General features: G+C 46.1%; 1 protein-coding gene and 1 long non-coding RNA gene across 4 annotated transcripts in view; one reads left to right on the top strand and one right to left on the bottom strand.

The window, feature by feature from the left end:
* The window catches only part of COBL (cordon-bleu WH2 repeat protein), a 304,019-nt gene that overhangs the window by 144,774 nt on the left and 136,245 nt on the right, over positions 1-23,000 (bottom strand). The gene's annotated exons all lie outside the window — the stretch shown is intronic.
* Positions 1,747-12,413, top strand: LOC138439082 (uncharacterized). Its single transcript, XR_011256561.1, has 4 exons — positions 1,747-2,217; positions 3,478-3,666; positions 5,273-5,644; positions 12,237-12,413. It is a non-coding gene; the product is annotated as an uncharacterized lncRNA (long non-coding RNA).

Raw genomic sequence — 23,000 nt, 5'->3', positions numbered from 1 at the left:
CAAGCTCCCTCACATCTGGGTGGCTGTAATGTGACGACTTGATGACTGCAACACCCTTTGTTTTACTGATACACCAGTGACATTTGTTTCACTGACACAAACCCTCTTGGCTTCTCTCTGGGGAGACGCACAAACTCTGGGGGTTTCCCAAGGAGTCGTTCTGAGAAGCTATGAGCTCCCAGGGGCGGGTGGGTGACTGCAGGTTCGGCCTTAAGAATTAGCTCTGCTCCTAACCTATTGGGACCATCACTGCAGGCACAGTGGTCTCCAGGGGCCAGCACTGCCGTGAGAGCTCCCTATAGCCCTGGGGAAGGCTCTGGGAGCGCTGGGTCTCCCTAGAATGATTCTTGGGTTCACAGGGACTGCAAAGAGCAGGTTCTCCTCTTTACTCATTTACTCATAATCCATCGCGCAGGACGCTGAGAGTGCCCAAGGTGAGCATCGCCCTTTCCGTGGGGGCCCCACTGTATCCTCTGCTGGGGCTGCTGACGTCACCTGCCTCAGGCAGCTTTACAGGCATCCATGTCGCGGCTGAAACAGGAAGGGAGCCGTGAACTCTGACTAGACAATGCTTCTGAGACAAACGGGGCAATGCTGCACTTGAAACATTTCTGTCTAAATTGTTTCAGGGACTTCCCTCGTGGTCCAGTGGTTAAGACTTCACTTTCCAGTGCTGGGGGTGTGGGCTCAATCCCTGCCTGAGGAGCTTAGATCTCACATGCCTTGCAGCCAAAAAGTCAAAACATAAAGCAGAAGCAATACTGCCGCAAATTCAATAAACACTTAAAAAAATGGTTTCATAGAGAAGTAAGGAGGAAGAGTTATTTGTTCCTGTTTCTCAAAACTGTTCATTCTGGCAAAGAAAGACTACCTCGCGAGAATCAAGCACATGATAAAGTCAACCTTTTGACATGGTTGGCGAGGCATTCAGACAGAGGTTTTGGCCTAAATATTGAGGAAAATATTTTGGTTATAGTAAGTACAATCTGAAATAGCCATCGATGATCTTATCCACATCACCTGCTTCTAAATTAGACCAGATATTCTTAGGATGGCATGGTTTTAGAGTTTTAATGGGGAGAAAAGCTGAGGCCCAAGGAAATAAGTTGAACTCCTCAGGATGCCTGAGCTCCTGGGGAATGGGATTCAACTGGTCAGTTCCAAGCATCTTGCACGCCTCCTCTCCTTTCACCATGCTGCCCCCCTTTGAAAGATTTCAGTAGCTTTGCTTTCCTCTCTTTCTTTTTCCTTTCTCTCCTCGTTCCCTCCTTCCTTCCTTATTTGCTCTCTCTTTATCAAAAAATTCAATGGGAGAGAAGTTAGTCAGACCTGGCAGCACATCATCTTTTCTTCGGATACAGGTTTTGGCAGGGATATAAGGCAGGGCCACATGGCAGAGCCTGCAAGGAGGTGGACCTCGCTCTCCCACCCACACTCACAGGGCAGTCCGGGTCTATCAGAGCTCCTCTGATGTGAAGGCAGGGAACACTGCTCCCCACCACGGCTGCCAGCACTGCCCTGGATGCTCTGCTTGCTTTTCCTTATCCTCAGAGCACAGCCTTCCTGAAGGACACACTCTTGGCTGAATCCCTCAGCCAAGGGGTACCCTGTCTTCCTGTGCCCTGGAAATCTGGCATCAGTTCAGAGCAAAGGGCAAACAAAGAGGCTGAAACCCATCAGCATCGTGAGAATGAATCCTCGTGGTGGACAGAGACACAGAACTTAGGAATCTAGTTTCTACCATGTGATGTGAGTGGGAAATAGCCATTCTCTAGGGCCACATTCCTCGGAATGACATTGCTTTAGAAGATAACTTGTAGAAGCTATTTGGCCAACAAAATACTGCGTCACTGAAGCTCTCTGACAGTTTCAGGCTTCAGAACAATTTCAGAGATCTTTCCTCTGCTGGTCAGATTTTTCCTTACAGCATACCAAAAACATCCAGCTGGCAGTATCTGCCTTCCAACTGAATTCGGGGACGACACTGAATACTCTGGAACTCTGAGCCTTCCGCTGCTTTCAGGACCTCCTGAAAACTTGTTAGCAAACACAGGGGATGCTTGGAATATGCTGACTACTCATAATTGACCGCTTTCACCAAGACCAGTTTAGAGAGCCAGAAAGTTGTGAAAAGCTTGTGAATGAAAAGGAAACCAGCCTCGGTATAAGTCAGCGGTGCCTGGCCGCAGGAAGGTGGTGGGCGTGCTGGGACCCCAGGTCAGTGTGGAGGCTCCACAGCGGGTGTGGAGGCGGCAGGGGAGGAGGCATGCTGGGTGAGGTGGTGGGATGCTGAGTGGAGAGAGGTGAGTGTGACTGAGTGCTAGGCTCATGGGGACAAGGCGGGCAGAGACCGGAGGGCAACACCCAGACCCGCACAACAGGGTGTGTGTGTGTGTGCGCGCGCGTGCACACGTGTGACGGCTTGCTGCGGTTCTATGTGAGATTTCAATGCATGCAAACTCAAGCACATTTTTGGCAGGTGGGGGTGATGATTCCAATTCATATGAACCATAAAACCTTAATAATAAAGGTTTCCCTTTCAAATGTGCGAAGTTCCCTACGATTTTCAAGGTAGCAGACTTTGAAAGCTGACCTGTGAGTTCTGTTTACTAAAACTCACCAGGAGTAAGATTTCCTACATGGTCACAGTGGAGATAAATGAATAAAGGTATTGATTAGTGGATTTCTCCAAAGGACATCAAGCCTCGCATGTCAAGCGGCTCATGTGTGTTTCCTGAATACCGCAGGCTGGATCTGGCAGCTGATTGGTATTGGCTGGCTCTCAGAGCTGATGGAAAAAGACGCCTTTTCTCCATATAGAAACAAAACTATTCAATAAAATGAGAAAGACTCTCCCTGTAAGCAACCAGACGATTTCTAACACTCCTATCAAATCAGGAAGGCTGCTCTGTAAGTCCAGATAACTGAGTCGTTAGCTGGAGGAAGTCAAGTTGATAAAATGTCTTTTCTATAAAATTCATCTTCAAGTAAAGCAGTAGGGTTTTCGTTTTTTAAAGAAGCAGGAAGTGTGGGTGTGATTCAGTTGTCTGTTGGTTGAGGGGACCGGTTCTTCAGGGCACCGTCCAAACGCCGCCCTCTCACCTGCAAAGACATACCTCATCCTTTGCTAACCACAGGCTTCACTCTGTAGAAGACTGACCCCAAAATCCACCACTGAAGATGGGACCCTTATGAGAAGGACCAAGGAAAAAGTCCAGTTAGAAAGAACACAGGGCCACAGCATTTTACAGACTTTCCTGGGCAAACAGAGAAGGGTGGTCCCCCTTCCAGAAGGGAGTCTGAGCAAACGCTGGCTGAGAGTAGGGAGAATCAGAGCTGTGGGGGAAGGAAGGGACCCCACCCCAAACTGGAGCAGAAACAGCAGGGATGAGTGGGGTCATTCGGCTCCCACACACGAACCCATCTGATCACAGGGCCATTCCGCCAGCTTGGTAATCACATGACCCCCTTTCACAGGAAGGGAAACTGAAGCGGAGAGAGTGGCTCCTCCAGAATCATATCCAGACAGTGTGAAGCCAGACAGGCTGGTGGGAAACAGAGGCTCTGAAACTTGGCTGCACATTGGGACCCCAACCCTGGAGCTTTTGAAGATGGGAGATGCCAGCCACACCCCAGATCAACTTCAGCATACACTCTGGCATGGGAGTAGGTATTTGATTTTTTTTAAGTGTCAAAGTATATATAACATAAGAGTTATCATTTTAACCACCTTAAAATGTGCAGTTCACACGTATGAAGTACATTCCAGATGATGCCCAGACATCACCATCCAATTCTAGAACTGCTCATCCCTCTAAAAGGACACCCTGGTCCATTCAGTAGCCACTGCCCATCCCTCTCCCCAGCCCCTGGCGACCGCCTGGTTGCTTTCTGACTCTCGGTGGCCTTCCCTAGCTGCTTCACACGAATGGAGTCAAACAACACGTGGTTTCCAGGTCTGACTTCTTTCACTCGGCGTGAAGATTTCAAGCTTCCTTTGGTCTCGGCCTGGGTCAGAGCATCCTTTCTCATCACGGCTGGATAATCCTCCAGCCCAAGGATCGTGGGGGTTCCCACGTGAGACAAACCTCCACTGGGAACAACTGCACAAGACTTCTGCCCCTCAGACTTCCCCCAGGAAAAGCATAGCAGGACGCGAATGCTGTTTCCAGGGGAACCTTGAATAGCTTCCATCTGATTTAAGGAGATCAATCATAAATTCTGGAGCTTTACTATTAATTAACAAAGCACCAGTGACCCACCCCCGATCCCTCTCTGGGGCTCCACTGGCTGCAGAAAACACAGCTGATCCAGTGGGTGCCAACCTGGCCGTGGAGACAGGGCCTCAGGCCACACACGTTACAGCATCACCTGTAACATCCACCTGTAAAGCTCTGCAGGTTCCGTCAGGCCGCCTGTGATGTCCACCTGTAAAGCTGTGCAGGTTCCATCAGGCCACCTGTGATGTCCACCTGTAAAGCTCTGCAGGCTCCATCAGGCAGCCTGCGACCTTCTCTTGCAGCCTGGGCGCCCTGCCCTTGTCTGTGCACCTGACCTTTAGGGACAAGATTCTGCAGTTCTCCTGACTCATGCCCACTCAGCATTCTCCCTTGAGGAGATTAATTCCTGTTGGAAATAAAAAGAGAAGGCGAAAGGTGACTGCAGGGGAGCTGCAGCAGGTGGCAACAGCCCAGAGGCCCAGGAGAGAGGAGGGTTAGAAGAGGCAACTTCGGATCAGATGCCGGTTTCCTCATCCCAGGCAGGGAAGAGAGGAAACGTCAAAGGAGATTTGAGGGGTTCTGTCCAATCCTTTCACCGCCAGGTGAGCAAGCCAGGAGGAAAACCAGAGACTACAACAGTTACAGAACATGGCTGCTACGACCCATCAGAAAACTGGGAAGCGGATCTACCTGCCGCTGTTTGTCATTCCAGGAGACATGCAGGGCACCTCTCTTTCTGGGTGCCATGTGGGGAGCTAGCGGGGGTGTCTGTCTAGTAAACTAGCCAAGCGGGCCGTCGTCCAGGCCAGGGGTGTCCATGCAGGCCTGACAGGTACTCAGAAGGGGAGGGAAGTCTGTCCCTCTGAGAGCAGAGTCTGGACGGCAGCCGGAGGCAGTCCCTGGGACCGTCTTACCTCGGGGTTTACAGGCTGGCAGGCTCGGCCGCCTCTCACTACCCGGGTCACACGGGGCAGGTGGACGGGGCGCAGCTGGAGCGATGGGGGCCCCAGAGGAAAGGAAGAGAGTCGCTGCTTTCTCTTTTCTTCTCTCAGAACTCAGACCCCCAGTGGGCACCTGTCAGCATCTGTTTCACCAACCGGATTCTAAGGGGCTACTCCACCAGCCTGAAGCAAAAGTGTGGGTGCTCTTCCCAAGCTGGGGTACCGCCTGACCTGCCCACGGGAGCCCCACTGCCATCCATCTTCTCTCCCAGACACAGTGGCTTCTGAGACAGAGACGATGCCGACACCCAGGAGGCTCTGTCCAGCCTCTCCTCTCGAGCTCCCCCCCAGTGCCCCTGCTCTCCACAGCATCCTCCCCAGGAGCTCTGCCTGCCTCGAGCCAGGCTTTCTGGTTCTGACCCACAGCTGCCTGGGCTCTGCTCCCCAAGTAAGCACCCAGGAACAGCCTGCAGAGGCCAACAGGTGAGTGAAAGCCAGCAGAGGCGGCTCCGGGGTGGCTGCCCACGGTGCCCCATCCTTCAGGGACCCGCAATGCAGTGGCCTCTACCCAACAGCACCCCGCGCGCTTTTCAGGGCTCTGGGTATGTGTGTGCATGTGTGAAGAAACATGTACACATACGCACACACAGGTATAATATATATATAATTTAAATATACTATTACCTTGGGAATCCCTGGTGGCTCAGACACTAAAGAATCTGTCTGCAATGCAGGAGACCCAGGTTCAATCCCTGGGTCAGGAAGATCTCCTAGAGAAGGGAATGGCAACCTACTCCAGCATTCTTGTCTGGAGAATCCCAGGGACAGAGGAGCCTGTCAGGCTATAGTCCATAGGGTCATAAAGAGTCAGATATGACTGAGTGACTAACACTTTCACTGTTCACTATATGTTATATATTACTATATATAATAATTATATTTATCATAATATATCAATGTACTATACTATATTATATGATATACAAATAATATATCATTAAATAATATATAACATTACATACAATACATATAACACATAAATAATGGAATATAACTTATATAATATATAAAGAACCTGCCCGCCAATATAGGAGATGTAAGAGACATGGGTTTGATCCCTGGGTCAGGAAGACTCTCTGGAGGAGGGCATAGCAACCCACCCTAGTATTCTTGCCTGGAGAATCCCATGGACAGAGGAGCCTGGTGGGCTATAGTCCATGGGGTCAGAAAGAGTTGGACATGACTGAAGTGACTTAGCATGCACACACACGTTATAGGACATATAATACAATAATATATATAATAAAAATCTCTTATCATGAAAATACTCAAGCCCTCACTTCTGACTTTAATGCAGAATCCTCAGCCTCTGCTTCTGGGCTCTTTTCCAAGTCTCTGAGGCAAGCTTCACTCCCCTTGTGCCAGGCCCATGAGCTGGCGCCCACCTGCCCCCACATCCCACAGGCTGTGCCTGCGCCTGAGGGCTGGGGTCCTCCCCCACCCTCTGTGACAGGCCAGGGCCTGTCACCTCTCTAATAATGAGGTCGCTGTCAGCAAAGTCGCACATGCCTGTGTTCTGAACACCATGGTGGGGACTATCCTCCCCTCAAACATCAGTCACAGGCAGCTCCCTGCACTGTCCGCTCTTCAGGGTCACGGGCAGCTGAGCCCAGGTCGCTGGCTCCTCCCCAGACTGCACTTCCCTCGAGAGTCCTGTATTGTGTATGAATCTCACTCCACATGTAACCCCCGTCCACAATCGGGCTACATTTTCTCTCCTGCTTCATGAGCAATTTTTAAACTGGCTGGTCCATTTTATGAAATGAGTGAATCAACACATTCTTCTTGTTTCTGTGGTGTTCGGTGAATTTGCTAGTTCACAGATCTGAGTCACTGACAAATTTATTTCACTATTTCCCCCAGAATGTCTGGGACACAGATACAAAAGTCATCCTTTTCTTTAGGCCTTGTCACACTTCTTTCTGTGTAAGATGCTGGCAGTTGTCAGTCTCTAGGGAGGTACTTCTGTGCATGTTCACGCATGCTGTGCATAGTTGCACAAACACACACTCACAAACACAACCACACAGGAAACTCTGTACTTATTGCTTTCACAGAAGGCACAGGCTTGGAAGGCAACGGCACCCCACTCCAGTACTCTTGCCTGGAAAATCCCATGCACCGAGGAGCCTGGTGGGCTGCAGTCCATGGGGTCGCGAAGAGTTGGACACGACTGAGCAACTTCACTTTCACTTCTCACTTTCATGCATTGGAGAAGGAAATGGCAACCAACTCGAGTGTTCTTGCCTGGAGAATCCCAGGGACAGGGGAGTCTGGTGGGCTGCCGTCTATGGGTTGTACAGAGTTGGACACGACTGAAGCGACTCAGCAGCAGCCCCTTCTTTTAGGGGAATGTTTTCACAGGGTGTTTTTATCTACACTTTCTGTCACTAAGGAAGAGCTGGTAAAGGCAGACATCACTGCAAAATCTAAAGCAACTTCGCACACAAATCAATCAGCAGTGCAAGTCTGCCTGGAAACGGCACCTCCTCTGGCCCTTGCTGGCTGGCCTGCAAGGGTCTCTGTGGCATTTCTGTTTCTCGGGTCTGAGATGGGGATGCTCCGGCTGCTCTAGCACAGGCATCCTCTAACTCAGCCCGGCTCAGGGATCCTCAGTGCTGGGCCAAGCCAAACCACAGGCCTGTTTTCAGGAACCCAGACCCTCAGGCGCACAACTAGCTGAGGACCACCACGCGCCTGCCAGGGGGCTACCGTTACCTTGTTTTGTAAGGTTAAACTCCAGCATAGGGGAGTTGACTTGGGGCCCAGTTCTGTCCTCTTGGCTGGGTCCTGGCTCTCATGGGGACTACGTTCTTCACACTCTGGTGAGAAGCCCACAGCATAGACTGAGGCTGCCTTTTACTCGCGCATGGCTGACGCTAAATGAACACAAATTAGGGTTTCAAATGCAGCCACCCTGTTCCTTGATAATATTGCACTGTTAAATTTGCTTTATTGCTGCCAAATATTACGACTGATAATTAAATATATAGTTACAAGATATGTAGCAAACCATTTTCAAATAATAACAAAAAAGGATTGTCCACATCATTATGCTACAGCAAATGTAAATATAACACAGGAACTTACTTACATCATAATATTTCATTACTGAATGAATTTTAGTTAATTAAGTAATATTTCCATTTACTAATTCAAATCAGAAATTTAATCAAAAATTCATGTATTAATACTTACATCTTATTACTGAAATATAATTAACTTTAGTAATTTCATTACTGAAATATTAATTAAAAATGGGCACAAAATGTTACTAAATTGGAATTGCTGAGGGTTCTCCTGTTGCTTCTGTTTTTGGTTTATAGCATGTTCAGTTGCCTAAAGTCTCACACAGAAGCTTACGCGTGCATGCAAGCTAAGTTGCTTCAGTCATACCAACTCTGTGTGAGACTACGGATTGCAGCCCGCCACACTCCTCTGTCCATGGATTTCCTCGGCAAGAATACTGGAGTGGGTTGCCATTTCCTTCTGCATGGGATCTTCCTGACCCAGGGACTGAACCTGCATCTCTTATGTCTCCTGCATTGACAGGTGTTTTTTGTTTTGTTTTGTTTTGGTTTTGGTTTGTTTTTACCATTAGCACCACCTGGGAAGCCCCATAGACACTTATATTCTCTTACAAAGGAAACGAGTTAAATGGCTGCAAACAGTGCGTTCATTTTAACTCAGATCATTTGCTGAGAGCCGCTCCCTTCCTCCCATCAAGAAAAGCAGCAGACATCAAGGCAGCGACAGGAGGAAGGCCAGACTCTTGGTCCCACTTCAGGGGCAACACTGGGGACCACCAGCTTCCAGCAAACATCAGCCTCCCTCCTTTGATTTCAGTCACATAGCCACCCATCAAGACCAACTTCCCAGGCTCTCTGCTGCTATCTGAGACTCTCTCACTGCATTCTCACTGATGACATGTGAGTGGACATGATGTCCAAGCGACCTGCAGACTGGCCAGTAGAAACCCCTGTTCACAATCATACCTTTTAATGGATGGACAGAAAGATGAGGGTGGTCATCTGGATTCTTCTGTCCTTGAAAGGCTAGTGGTTCCATCCCTGGACAGTTCCAATCCTGGAAGGGCTATGGTCAGAATCAAGAACCTCTGTCTAAGGCTCTGGATCTAGGGAACGTACTGTTATAGCTCTGCAGCCTACCCTTATCATTTGGTGGCAGTTGTCAAAAGAGCTTGTGTGCCATGGACACTAAGCAGCAGAAGCCCTGAATTCGTGCAGGCCGAGGGGAAAATGCACTACTATTTTATCTACTTTGTAACTGATCCACTGTTTGTAGATGTAGTGAGTGATCATATTAAGTCTCGTTAGCATCTGTCACCACACTCAGTTACAGAATGTTTTCCTTGTGTAAGAACTTTTAAGATCTTCTCTCTTAGCAACTTTCAAATAGACAATACAGCCTTATTAACTACAGTTACCAGGCCTATACATGATGTCTCCAGGACTGATTTATTTTATAACTTTTATAGCTGTTATACTTTTTGACTTCCTTCACTTATTCTGTCCCCTCCCCTCCCCCATGCCTCTGGGAATCACAATCCGTTTTCTGCATCTGTGAGCTCATTTGCATGTTTATTTATTTAGATTCCACATATAAGGGAGATCGTATGGTGTTTGTCTTTTTTGTCTGACATGTCACTTAGCACAACGCCCCCACGGTTCACCATCCGTGTTGCTGCAAATGGCAAGACTTCATTCTTTTTCATGGCTGCATAATGTTCCATTCAATACCTGTGCAACTTCATAGCTACTTATTCATTGATGGATACTTAGGTTGTCTCCATATTTTGGCTACTATAAGCGATACACATGGAAGCATATATATCTTTTCGAGTTAGTATTTTTCTTTTCTTTGGGTAAATACCCAGTAGTGGAATTACTCGGAGAAGGCAATGGCAACCCACTCCAGTACTCTTGCCTGGAGAGTCCCAGGGATGGGGGAGCCTGGTGGGCTGCCGTCTATGGGGTCGCACAGACTGGGACACAACTGAAGCGACTTAGCAGCAGCAGCAGCAGCAGCAGTGGAATTCCTGGGTGATATGGTAGTTTCACTTTTCATGCTCTGAGGAACCTCCCTACTATTCTTCATAGTGGCTGCACCGACTTACATTCCTACCAACAGTGCACAGGGCCCCCATTTCTCCACATCCTCACCAGCGCTTCTTATCTCTTATTTTCCTGGAAAGAGCTGTCCTATCAGGTAGGACATGATACTCATTGCGGTTCTGTTTGCATTTCTCTGAGGATTCGTGATGTAGAGCATCTTTTCTTGTGTCTGTTGGCCATTTCTGTGTCTTCTCTGGAGAAATGTCTACTCAGATCCTGTGCCTAATTTTTCATAGAAGTGTTAGGGGTCTTTCTGCTCTCTAGTTGTGTGAGTTCTTTATATATTTTCGATATTAACCCATGATTGAATATATAATTTGCAGAACTGTTCTCACTCAGCGGGCCTCCTTTTCATTTTGTTGGTGTTTCCCTTTGTTTCACAGAAGCTTTATAAGTAAGATTTGGGCATGCGTGCTCTGTCCCTTTAGTTGTGTCCAGCTCTTTGTGACCCCATGGACCACAGCGCACCCCGTTCCTCTGTCCATGGGACTTCCTCAGCAAGAGTACTGCAGTGAGCCGCCATGCCTGCTCTAGCGGACCTTTCTGACCTTTCTGATCTGTGCTTCCTGCCTCTCCTGTATTGCACGTAGCTTGTTTACTGCTGAGCCACCGTCCCATAGTTTGAGAAACCCAGTCCCACTTATTTATTTTTGCTTTTGTCGCCTACACTTTTGGTGTCAAATCCGAAAAATAGCCACCAAAACTGATGTCCAGGAGCTTACCACCAATTTCTCTTCTAGGAGTCTCATGGTTTCAGGTCTGACACTCAAGTCTTTAGTCCATTTTTAGTCCATTTTTATTTACAGGGTAATATAGTGGCCCAGTTTCATTCTTTTGCATGTTTATCTCGTTTTCCCAACACCATTTATTGAAGACACTGTTCTTTCTATATATTTTTATGGCTTTGTCATAAATTAATTGGCCGTATACGTGTGGGTTTATTTCTGGGCTCTCTGTTCTATTCCATTGATCGACCTGTTTTTATGCCAATACTATAATGTTTTGATTACCATAGCTTCGTAGACCAGTTTAAAATTACAGAGGTTTCAGCTTTATTTTTCTTTCGCAGGATTGCTTTGACTATTCAGGGTCTTTTGTGGCTACTTACAAATTTTAGGATTGCTTTATCCATTTCTATGAAAAATGCCATTGGAATTTTGATAAAGATTACAATAAATTTGTCAATTGCTTTGGATAATAAGGATATAAATATTAATTGTTCCAATCCATGAGCATGGGGCATCTTTCCATTTATTTTGTCTTCTTCCATTTCTCTCAGAAATGCCTGATAATTTTCAGTGTACAGGTTTTTCACATCCTTGGCTTAAATATGTCTATATATTTTATTCTTCAACATACAGTTGTAAATGGGTTTTCTTAGCTTCTCTTCCTGATCGTTTGCATTAATATATAGAAATGCAACAGATTTCTATATATTGAGTTTATAATTCTGTAATCCTGCAATTTTACTGAATTCATTTATTAGTTCTAACAGTTTTTTTTTTTTTTGATGGAGTCTCTACAGTGTTCTATATTTGGTATATCATCTGCAAATAGTGATAGTTTTACTTCTTCTTTTCCTATTTGGGTGCTTTTTACTTCTTTTTCTTGCCAAACTGATCTAAGACTTTCACTAATATTTTGATTAAAAGTGGTGAGGGGAGCATCCTTGTCTTGTTCCTGATCTTAGAAGAAAGTTCTTAGTTTTAGCCTTGAGTTTGATGTTATCTGTGGGCATGACATAGATGACCTTTTTTATACTGAGGTACGTTCCCACTATACCAACTATGTTGAGAGTTTTTATCATAAACGGATGCTGAATTTTGTTGAATGCCTTTCTTTGCCTCTGTTAAGATGACTGTATGGTTTTTATCCTTCAGTTTGTTACTGTGGTACGTCACGTTAATCGATCTGCTGATGCTGAACCCTCCTGCCTCCCTGGAAGAATCCCAGATGATCATTGTGTCTGGACATTTTAACGGATTGTGGTATTCAGTTTGCTAATACTTTGTTGAGAATTTTTCACATCTGCATTAATCAGGGATATTGGTCTCTAATTTTCTTTTCTTGTGGTGTCCCTTTCTGAGTTTGGTGTCAGGTAATGTTAGCCTCATACAATGAGTTTGGAAGTGTTCCCTCCTTTTCGTGCTTTTTGGAACAATTTGAGAAAGAGTGGTATAATTCTCTGAATGTTCGACAGAATTTCCCAGTGAAGCTAGCTGGTCCTGAACTTTTGTTTGTTGGATCCCCTACAGTTTTAAACAGTAGCCTTAGGTCAAACATCGGAGAAGGTGACTCTGTGCAGAACAAGTAAGGAGCAGCGTGCTATGCCCCGGTCTGGAACAGACCACACCCCTCTAGGAGCATGACCACAGCCAGCCTTTCGGACTGTCTTGACCCTTGGCTATCCACATTCAGCTTGGCCTCCACATTCAGCTTGGAAATGGCTCTACGGCTTTATTCTGCTCTGAAACAAGGCTCTAGACTCAACCTCTCTCAACTCACCAGACTCACTGGTCCTGCTGAACTCGCAACATCCAGAGTATGATTTCCAAGAATTACCTGACAGCAAATAGATACACATATAGTCTGTAACTTCTCATCTCTAATCATGCACTCTAACTTCTAGTCTCCACTTCTCAAGAGTAAAGGGAACCCCCTCAACACTATTTCTACCTTGCTCCTCAGACGGCAGCCTGGGTGACGGATGACATCCTCCTGACGGTGGAGGGTGCTGGTCTCAGCGTAGCACCTGAGAGTGGAGGGACGTTCTCCTCACCTCGGGGACCTGCAAGGGGCTACTACTGCCCCCTTGGCATCAGTGACCAAGGCCAAGAAAAGAAGGGGCTCTGAGGACCGCAGAGGACTCATACCATACGGTAACATCATTTACAGTTCCCTTGGAAAGGGCGCTGTTCCACGGGAGGCTCAAACAATCCACATCACTGTGACTCATCAGAAACATTCAAATGCAGCTTTGCTCTCACCTTCCTCTGCCCCAGGAACACACCCACCCTCCTCCTGGACAAAGACCTTGTCACAGAACAGGCTGGGCTGGGCGGTCACATTGGTGTCTGGCAGGCATTTGGAAAGGCGGCCGCGGGCACAGCTGCTAGGTCCCTCGAATCCCCAACCTACACATGTGGATCAAGGAGAGGAGGGGCAGCAACAAATTTCCCAAAGCTGTCCACAGAAGTGTGGGACATCATTTCTCATTCTGAAATTCTGTCTCCTCTCCCCTTTCCAGTGAGGGATTCAATATTCAAAATCTTAGCCTAAAACTTCAGAGTGCTGGGCAATTGGGATATCAACTTCAGCACCAATAACTTTATTTTTCTATATTTGTGTGTAACCTGACTCTGCTTCCACTGTTTGTTTCTAGTAACACAATGAACCAGAAATTGACTTTCAGCAGCCGTAGTTCTGAACGCGATACACATGCACTCAGCAGGCACATGTGAGGTCCCTCCTCTTGGTTCTGGGCACTGGCCTAGCTGCTAGGGACAGGGTCATGAAAATGTAATAATAATAATGATAGATGGCTCCTGCCTTCAGCAAGCTTAAAATCCTTTCCTCGCTTTTTGCTACAAGTAACTAATGTTGCCCCGAAGCCAGGATATGATGGCTATTAAGATCAGAAGTCAGTCTCTAAAACCAGCAGCAGAGGTGATTTTTGGCACAGCCAAATCAACTGAGATGACTCTAAAGAGAGGGTTAGACATCACATGTTGTCAGAGATAAAATGCATTTAGAAAAACAAAGACAGCTCTCCTTGGTGATGAACAGACTGCATGGTTCATATGTACCCTCAGCTTCATTTGCACAGATTTCAACGCCCATCCCCATAAATTAATACCTGGAAGACAGACACCTAAGGTGCAGTGTGTACTGAACACAGCGGCAACTAGAACCAGTAAACTTAATGGAACCTGAATGGAGGAATATCACACCTGCTTGGTAGTATTTAAATTTTATTCCACGAGAAACTGTTCCAGGTCCCATTATGGTGGTGTACATGGAGGAGGGCCTATGTCATCTTTAATGAAGATGCAAAGACGCACTCTGCCAGCCTCCACTCAACACAGAGCATTCAACTCACCCCAAGACAGAGATGGAAAGGAAAGTCAGAGGAAGGTGAAAATCACAGTTTGTTTTTCTGTAAATAACCGAATTTTCAACAAAACAAACTCCATAACCACTGCATTTATGACTTGCTTTCAGTTTTGTTATAAAGCTAGAAAATCATCTAGATAATATAAGATAGAAATCTAACATGCTAAAAGAAACAGTATCAAAAACAAACCACTTAGGAAATATCATTAAAAACGTATTCTTATAGTTCAGCCAAATACTCTGATCAAGACACAGACAGATACTCATAGATACCTATCTATATCTATGTTGTATGTTTCTGTCAAGCCAAGGAAGCAAAACATTCCTTTCTTACCTTTTTACTTTTCTTGGCTTTTCTGCCTTTTTTTTTTTTTTTTTTAATGTCCAAGCAGCAGTTACTGTCCAAGTTTATCAGATTATCTCAGTCTGATGCTAGGTGCCAAGATTCCTGATCGGTGCCTCCTAAAAGCTGGTCTCAGCATCTCCTCCAAAAGGAGGTCCCAGGCTCACTGGGTCACCCAGCAGGAAGCATCATGAGTAAGCGTTAGGCTTTACTGGAGACTGTCCTTCAAGAGTTATACTTACGATGTAATTATAGACTCACAGTGTGTCCTCTGGGGCAGCAAACATTCTTCACCAGGTAAATATGGGCATCACTCTGACCATGAGATAAAAAGAAAGCTCTGGGCCTTCTCATCCCAGACTGAGGGTCAGAAGCAGGAAGTCATCTGTTCAGTGTGCTTCCAATCTAGAGTCACTGCCAACTGTCCCGAACATACCTGCATAGATACACACACACACTCTCTCTCACACACACACACCTGCACACACACACACAGATATCGGGAGCACCTGGCCATGCCCTCTGCATCCTCCCACGCCCCCATGGACCATCTCTCAGACTGAATCTTCCTGTGCAGACCCTGTCCTCTGGGGGGGGTCTCTCTAAGCCAGACTCCCCCTCTCCACCGAGGAACCAGGTTCCAGGGCCTTGGTTCTCAGCACAGAGCTTCATCTGGGAGCTCATTAGAAATGCCAAGTCACAGCCCTAGTCCCTGCCCCTGAATCAGAACTTTCACAAGACCCCGTGGTGCCCCTGTATTTGGAGTCTGAGCAGTGCTGGGAGGGGGGCTCCTCTGCGTATGTCTCTCCTGAACACAGGACTTGGCCTGGCTCCTCTCCATCCCCCAGGTGTCCGGTGGCCCCCAGTCTCCCATGGCAGTGCCCGGGTGAATTCTGCCCCGAGAGGGGCTTGGGCAGAGGGGACGGGAGACTGAGGGAGACGGCGTGTGAAGCACCCGGCAGCCTCTTCCTTGCTCTCTTCCCCCTCCCTCCAGTCAGTCCTTCTTTGTCTTTTTTATTTTCTTCACATTCACTATTCTTATTCTATGAGTCACGATTAAGCCTTTGGGAAGACATGGTACATACATGCAACAGACACTACTCAGTCATGAAAGAGAAGGAAATCATGCCATCTGCAGCAACACGGATGCAACCAGAGACTCCTACTGACTGAAGTGACACAGAGAAAGACAAATGTATCAGTTACATGTGGACCTGAAAAGGTAACACAAACGAACTTCTCTACAAAACAGACGCAGACACAGAAGACAGACTTGTGGTTGCCCAGGGAAAAAGGGTGGTGGAGGAACGAATCGGGAGATTGGGATGAGCAGATGCAAGCTGTTACCTATAGTACGGATGAGCACCAAGCTCCTACTGTGTAGCACAGGGAGGTATGGTCAATATCCTGGGATAAACCATAATGGAAGTGTACACTTCGTATGTAGCTGTAACTGAATCACACAGACTTCCCCTGTGGCTCAGATAGTAAAGAGTCCGCTCGCAATGCAGGAGATCCGGGTTTGATTCCTGGGTCAGGAAGATTCCCTGGAGGAGGGCATGGCCACCCACTCCTGTATTTTTGCCTGGAGAATCCCAAGGACAGAGAAACTTGGTGGGCTATAATCCATGGGGTCGCATAGAGTCAGACACAACTGAGCGACTAACACATAACTGAATCACTGCTGTACAGCGGAAATTAACGTAACATTGTAAATTAACCGTATTTCAGTAAAATTTTAAAAGGATTCAGACTCTGGAAAGTAAATCATTACATACATTGCTAATGCACACATATTGTGCACTGTTTATGAACATATAATAATTGACTGTATTTTATTAAAATATAAAAGCTTCAAAAGGACTGTTACCCTCTAGGGAGGAAGGGGGGTCTGTTCTATAAGGAGTTTCATCTACATCTGAAATAGTGAGGCTCTCAGAAAGGAACCTGGAAGTGGGGTCCTTGGGAGGAGTGAGGTGGTGGAGCTCGGGACGTCCTCTGAAGGCAGCACGTGGAGATCTGAGCCGGACTGCAGGCGGAGCATGGAGAACAGAGGAAGTAAAGGGGCCCCAAGCTTTGGGGGTCAGCCACTGTGATAACGCAGCTGCCTTTCCCAAGGCAGCGGAGGGCTGGGAGGGACCGGGGCCTGCTTCTCTCTGCTGTCTGGTCTCAGAAGTAACTCGAATCCCTCCCATTCAACCAACCCTTGTGAAGACAGCTGTGGTTCTGCAGTTTGTGCCTATCCACCCAGGATCAGCAGAGGCTCACAAAAGAAACGCAGAAATTAGGGAAAAAAAGCAGATACCCATATTTTAAGGCAAACGAGGAAAATCAGTATTTTGAAAGGAACTTTTTTCACTTCTCATTCCTACAGACATTAAATCCTCAGCCAAAAGGGTAGAAATCCATGTTTCTTCTTCCCACTATGAGAACTAAGTATTGGCCTGAGGCCCTTCAATCAACGTTTTTTCAGGCTCTAGTTAGAGTATATTTTTCCCATTCTAAGAATCCAGTACTTTGAAAAAAAATTCCTTGAGGCTTTAAAAACAAAACCTTCCTCTGACAGTTTCCAGATTTGCACTGGAGAGCATGCAAGATAAAAACTTTAAAAACTACTTTGAATGGGCCAATAGGTATGCAAAGCAGCTTTGGACCATTTTTCTAAATTACATTTTTGGGTCTGTGTCCTTCCCACTGTTTGAGAGAAGCTTCCTGTCCGAGACACTGGATTAGAAATGAAAGCCCGAGTGGTTACAATGACTGTGCTTTGTTGCTGACGGCACTACCCTTTGGAGAAACCACGCAGTAACATATGTTGTCTTGAAAGCCATTGTCTCACTGTCTGATTCCCTAATACCTTTGCAAGTCCCTTTTATAATGAAAATCCTCCAAATGAAAATGGGCTTTTGAGCTACAGAGGACCCTCTCATTTCTTATAGTTCACAAGGCAAAGAGGAACAAGGAGCGGAGCAGAGTCACCCAGCCCAGCGAGTATCAGCTATGGATGCCTCCCTGTGCCTGGTGTGCGCCTAACCATCTTAGGAGCCCTGGGGTTGAGGGCGACAAACCCGCTGTGCACACAGGGGAGGTGAGCCTGAAGGTCACGAAGCTGTGTGTGATAAAGTCAGAATTCAGGAGCGAAAGCCATGAATTTCCCTCCTCCTGGACGATCACACCACCTTAAAAAAATTAAGGGACCACTGTTGTACCAGAGGAAACTGTAAATGACATGATGCTCGAGCAGGAAAAATGAAAAAAGCACAACTCTGTCTATCAGAGCTGGCCGAGAGAGTGCATGAAGCGACATGCACCAAGTTGGGCGGAACGTGACTTCCTCCTCCACTTTGAAAACTTTTCCATACGCTGCTTAGTTTATAATTCTGAACACAGAACACGCTAGACTGTTAAATCTCTCTTCAAAATGAATTTACAACAAAAATTAGTTCTGCATCCCAAATGTGGCTTGTCGCTCAGGAAGTATTTTCCTCCTCTTTGTGAATGCTCAGTAAAACAGCAACTTTTAGCTGGGAGTTTCAGCAGGACTCACTGTACCTGTACAAATACTGCCCTCCTGTGGCAGATCTGGCTCAACACACACTTCGGGGAGCCAGACCTTAACACAACTTGGGATGGGATTTTTAACAGGCCTGGGCAAGCTGGGGAGAGATCCAGGATATTGGAAAAGTACGGGATTCTCTGCACTACATTACGGAATTTGCTTTACAGCTTAGTTTTTAATAAGTTTTTCTGAAAGTTTCACATTACTGAAGGGCACCTTCTCAACTTCTGGGCTCCTAAGGGGCAGGACAGTAATATGGCAGCCACCTCCATTCAGGCCAACAGTGACATTTCAACCTGGACTTCGAGAGCTCATTCAGGCTTTGGACGGAGAAGCACTTCGGAACTCAGTGAGGGCCTCTCAGGGACCCTGAGGATGGTGGAGGATTTCTGTAACCGCCTGAACAGGGGAAACGGCCCCAGAGGAATTTTTTTTTTTTTTAATTGAAGCAATGCTTTTTAAAATCATTCCCCAAAAGAGTTTATAACTTAACGGTATCTGGTATGGCTCAAGCTGACACATTTTTTTTCTTTTGAACTTTTTATTTTATATTGGGGTACACCTGTCATGATAGTTTCAGGTGAACAGTAAAGGGACTCCCCACACGTATATGTATTCACTCTCCCCCAAACTCCTCTCTGATGCAGGCTGCCACATAACACGGAGCAGAGTTTCTTGTTCTATACAGTAGGTCCTTGTTGGTCACCCATTTTAAATATAGCAGTGTGTACCTGTCCTTCCCAAACTCCCTAACTATCCCTTCCCCCCAGCGACCATAAGTTCATTTTATAAGTCTGTGAGTCTCTGTCTGTTTTGTAAGTAAGTTCATTTGTATCATTTAGACTCGTCAAATTTACAGCATTTAAATGAAGGCACACGGGGTTGCAAAGAGTCAGACGAGACTGAGCGACTGAACTGAACTGAGGGGCTCATATGGCCATCACTACAGTTCATTTTGCAATCTGCCCAGAGTCGTGGAGTTCAAAGCAAAACCAGGATGGGAACTCGGGTCCCTCTCCTCCTGCACCAGAGCATTCTTCGCCACCTCATCAGACGCTGCAGTGTTTCTGCACGTGTGGCGTTTCTGTGCAATGAACTACAAGTAAGGTCGGGTGCCTTGTTCCACCAACATGCAGAGTTCATCCTGCGACATGTGCCTTAGGAAAAGAGCAGAGGATGCAGACAGAGACCCTGGGGCCATTCCTACCTCGCTACTAGTCACATGCAGTGGACACCGGCCACGTCCCCACCATGTGTCTTGGGGTCTAGATCTGTGGGGCTCCACAGAGGCACAGAGAAGGGCCAGCTTCCCTGAAAAGGTCAAATCCAGGAAAACTGCTTGGAATTATTTGTGAGCTGGTTATACCCACTCTGATGCAAGGATCCTTGATTAAGAAAATAGATCTTAGAATACAGTAAATATTAGTTTACATGAAATTAACCTTTCCAGGAAGGACCTGATTACTTTGGCCATTCACATACATTAGGATAATTTTTAAAATGCAGATCTAATCTCTTCTAGCTTTTCGGGTTACAGATATAAGAAACCAGTTGCATTTTCTCAAGGAAAAATAAACAATAACATCTGGAAGTTTTCTAATAAAGCTCCCATCCAGTTTACTCACCATTTCAAAATGCTTCCTTAAAGGTGTTAGTCAAGCTCTATACTTGCTAACCCTTACAAGGATGCTGCAGGCTGGATGGTGTTATGCCCATCATACAGATGAGTCAAGAGGAATGAAAGGTCAGCTCCCTACCCTGAGGGTTCTGCCTGTGCTCAGCTAGGAGTCAAGAGGTTGGGGGAAATTTATAAAAATGGGAGCTATGCCCTTAAGAAATCTCACATCACCAACATGCCTGATTAGGAGAACATAATCTCAAACACAGACAAGTTATCACAGACATACAAGTACAAATATGCACACAAAACATACTGATAAACATAAACAGACATTAACAGATTTGATCAGCCACTAGGCTCCGGGAAGCCGGCAACTTTTGCCTCTGGATAAGGAAGGCCGCTCTTATTTTATAGTGATGTGGGGGGGATGGAAGGAGATCGTGGAAGTAAGTGCAGGCCTGGCACAGGCAGGCAGGTGGTGGCAGCTGTGAGTACCGTCCTCTTTGACCAGCATCATTTTAGTAAGTGCTGTCTTGCCCTAAGGCTTCAAACCCAGTAAACTCTTATTTCCAGGCCAATAATTAATCTGCCACATTACAGAAATTCAGTTGTTGAGTTTGATTTCTAGTAAAATGTCACCTGTAATTTTAAAAATGAAAAAAAAAAATCCTAGAGACCATCCATATGTGTATAAAACACTCTTCCCGCTTCCCTTAAACTACTCTGTGTAACCACCTCAACGTGCAGCACAATAATGGTGAGTCTTCCCAGCTAAGAATGTGGCTCATCTTTCTATTTGCACAACTCTACTTTAGTGTGTGTGGGCTTCCTGGGTGGTGCCAGTGGTAAAGAACCTGCTGTCAGCGCAGGAGATGTGGGTTCAGTCCTTGGGCTGATCCCCTGGAGGAGGGCAAGGCAACTCAGTCCAGTATTCTTGCCTGGAGAATCCCATGGACAGAGGAGCCTGGTGGGCTAGAGTCCGCGGGGCTGCAAAGAGTCGGACATGACCGAAGCGACTTAGCATGCACACACTCTTGTCTGTGTGTGTAGAGTTTTATGGTTTTCCTCATAAATGCTTTGGATATTTCCAATGAACTTTTTGCCCAGGTCTGTTTACCTATCTATTGATCTGTCTATCACTGTATCTATCTATCGGGCCTTCCCTAGTGGCTTAGATGGTAAAGAATCCACTGCAATGCAGGAGACCCGGGTTTGATACCTGGGTCTGGGAGATCCCCTGGATAAGGAAATGGCTACCCACATCAGCATCCTTGCCTGGAGAATTCCATGGACAGGGGAAACTGGTGGGCTATAGTCTATGGGGGGGGGGTCACAAAGAGTCGGACACAACTGAGCAACTAACACATCGATCTATCCACCTACCTACGTCACACGTGTGTTCTTGTGCTGCATTAGTCAAAATAAAAAACTGCATACAAATTAACCACGTCTGCTACAAATGTCTGCTATCGATACCATCCATTGCTGTAGAAACAGTAATAATACTTGGCATGTAATAACGGCCACAGAGGTGCGAGTGGCCCAGCCCTTCAGGGTAGTTCAATAGATCTCCTGCAGAAACACAAAGTAGTTTGAAGAGTGCATGAAACATTAGATGACATTTTCCAACCATCTGTGGCCAAAACTGAGACTGATGAATGGTAAGTCTTACAGTCTAATGAGGCCCTGGATGTTTTAAACCATTCTCAGTGAATTTAAAGGCTTCCCATGTGGCTTAGTAGTAAAGAACCTCCTGCAATGCAGATGTGGGTTTGATCTCTGGGCCTGGAAGATGAAGGAAATGGCAACCCACTCCAGTATTTCTGCCTGGGAAATCCCATGGACAGAGGAGCCTGGTGTGCAACAGACTATGGGGCTGCAAAAAGCTGGACATGGCTTAGCAACTAAAGAGCAGCAGGGGATTTAAGTCGGTTTTACGGCAAAGAAGCAGCATTGGTGGTGTGGTTGCGGCAGGGAAAGCCTTGCTTAAGATTAGACAGTTGAAGAAGAGCTCTTCTTAAAGGTCATTACGTAACTGCATTCAGGCTGATTTGGAGTCAGATGAGAATAATGGTCACAGGCATTTTTATGGATGAGCGGTGGTCACTCTGGGTTCGAGCCCAGGCTGTGTTCCCACCATGAGTTAAATCCTTCTTCTTATTGGAAATCAGTAAGATTTGGTTCTCAGGCAAGTTGAGAGCTGATTTTCACAGCCTTAAAATATAGGGTTTAAAGGGGAAACAGCTTCAAGCCCTGGATATCAAACTCCTATGTTTTAAAGAGATGTGTGGGAAATTGAGAACATGCAGGTGCCTTTATATAACTGCCATGAGGATTAACACATTTACTTAAATTAAAAATATGACTTTTTTTAATCCAAAGTAAATGTGACTTGGATTTTCAGTTGGACAATAAGGGCCCATTTCACTAATTAGTTAATGTGGCAGATGGTCTCAATAAATTAAATAGGCTAAATCTATATTGCTAAGATGCTGACAAAAATAGACAAAGTTTGGGTTGAGATTTTTTTAAATGACTAAAAAAATGCTGTTTTGGCAAAAGTGAGTAAAAACTGACAATGTCAATTTCCTCAAAACTTACTGATGATATAGATTTAGAAAGTGCTTGTGACATCTATGACCACAGCCACAATTCTTTTCTTTTTGGTAGATGAATATTAACTAATCTTATGAAAAAGCCTGAATGAATTTTTTGGCCAACCCAATATATTATACATGTATCAAATCATTATGCTGTGTACCTAAAACTAATATAATGTTATAGGTCAATTATATCTCAATTTTTAAAAAGTCTCCTTTGCTATTCCTTAGCCCAGATCAACATGTTAGTAAAATCAGTAGCTGCTGCTGCTGCTGCTGCTGCTGCTTCAGTCGTGTCCGACTCTGTGCGACCCCATAGACGGCAGCCCACCAGGCTCCTCTGTCCCTGGGATTCTCCAGGCAAGAACACTGGAGTGGCTTGCCATTTCCTTCTCCAGTGCATGAAAG

This window comes from Ovis canadensis, chromosome 4 (assembly GCF_042477335.2).
Source record: "Ovis canadensis isolate MfBH-ARS-UI-01 breed Bighorn chromosome 4, ARS-UI_OviCan_v2, whole genome shotgun sequence".
Lineage (NCBI taxonomy): Eukaryota > Metazoa > Chordata > Mammalia > Artiodactyla > Bovidae > Ovis > Ovis canadensis.
This window is presented reverse-complemented; position numbering and strand designations above follow the sequence as displayed.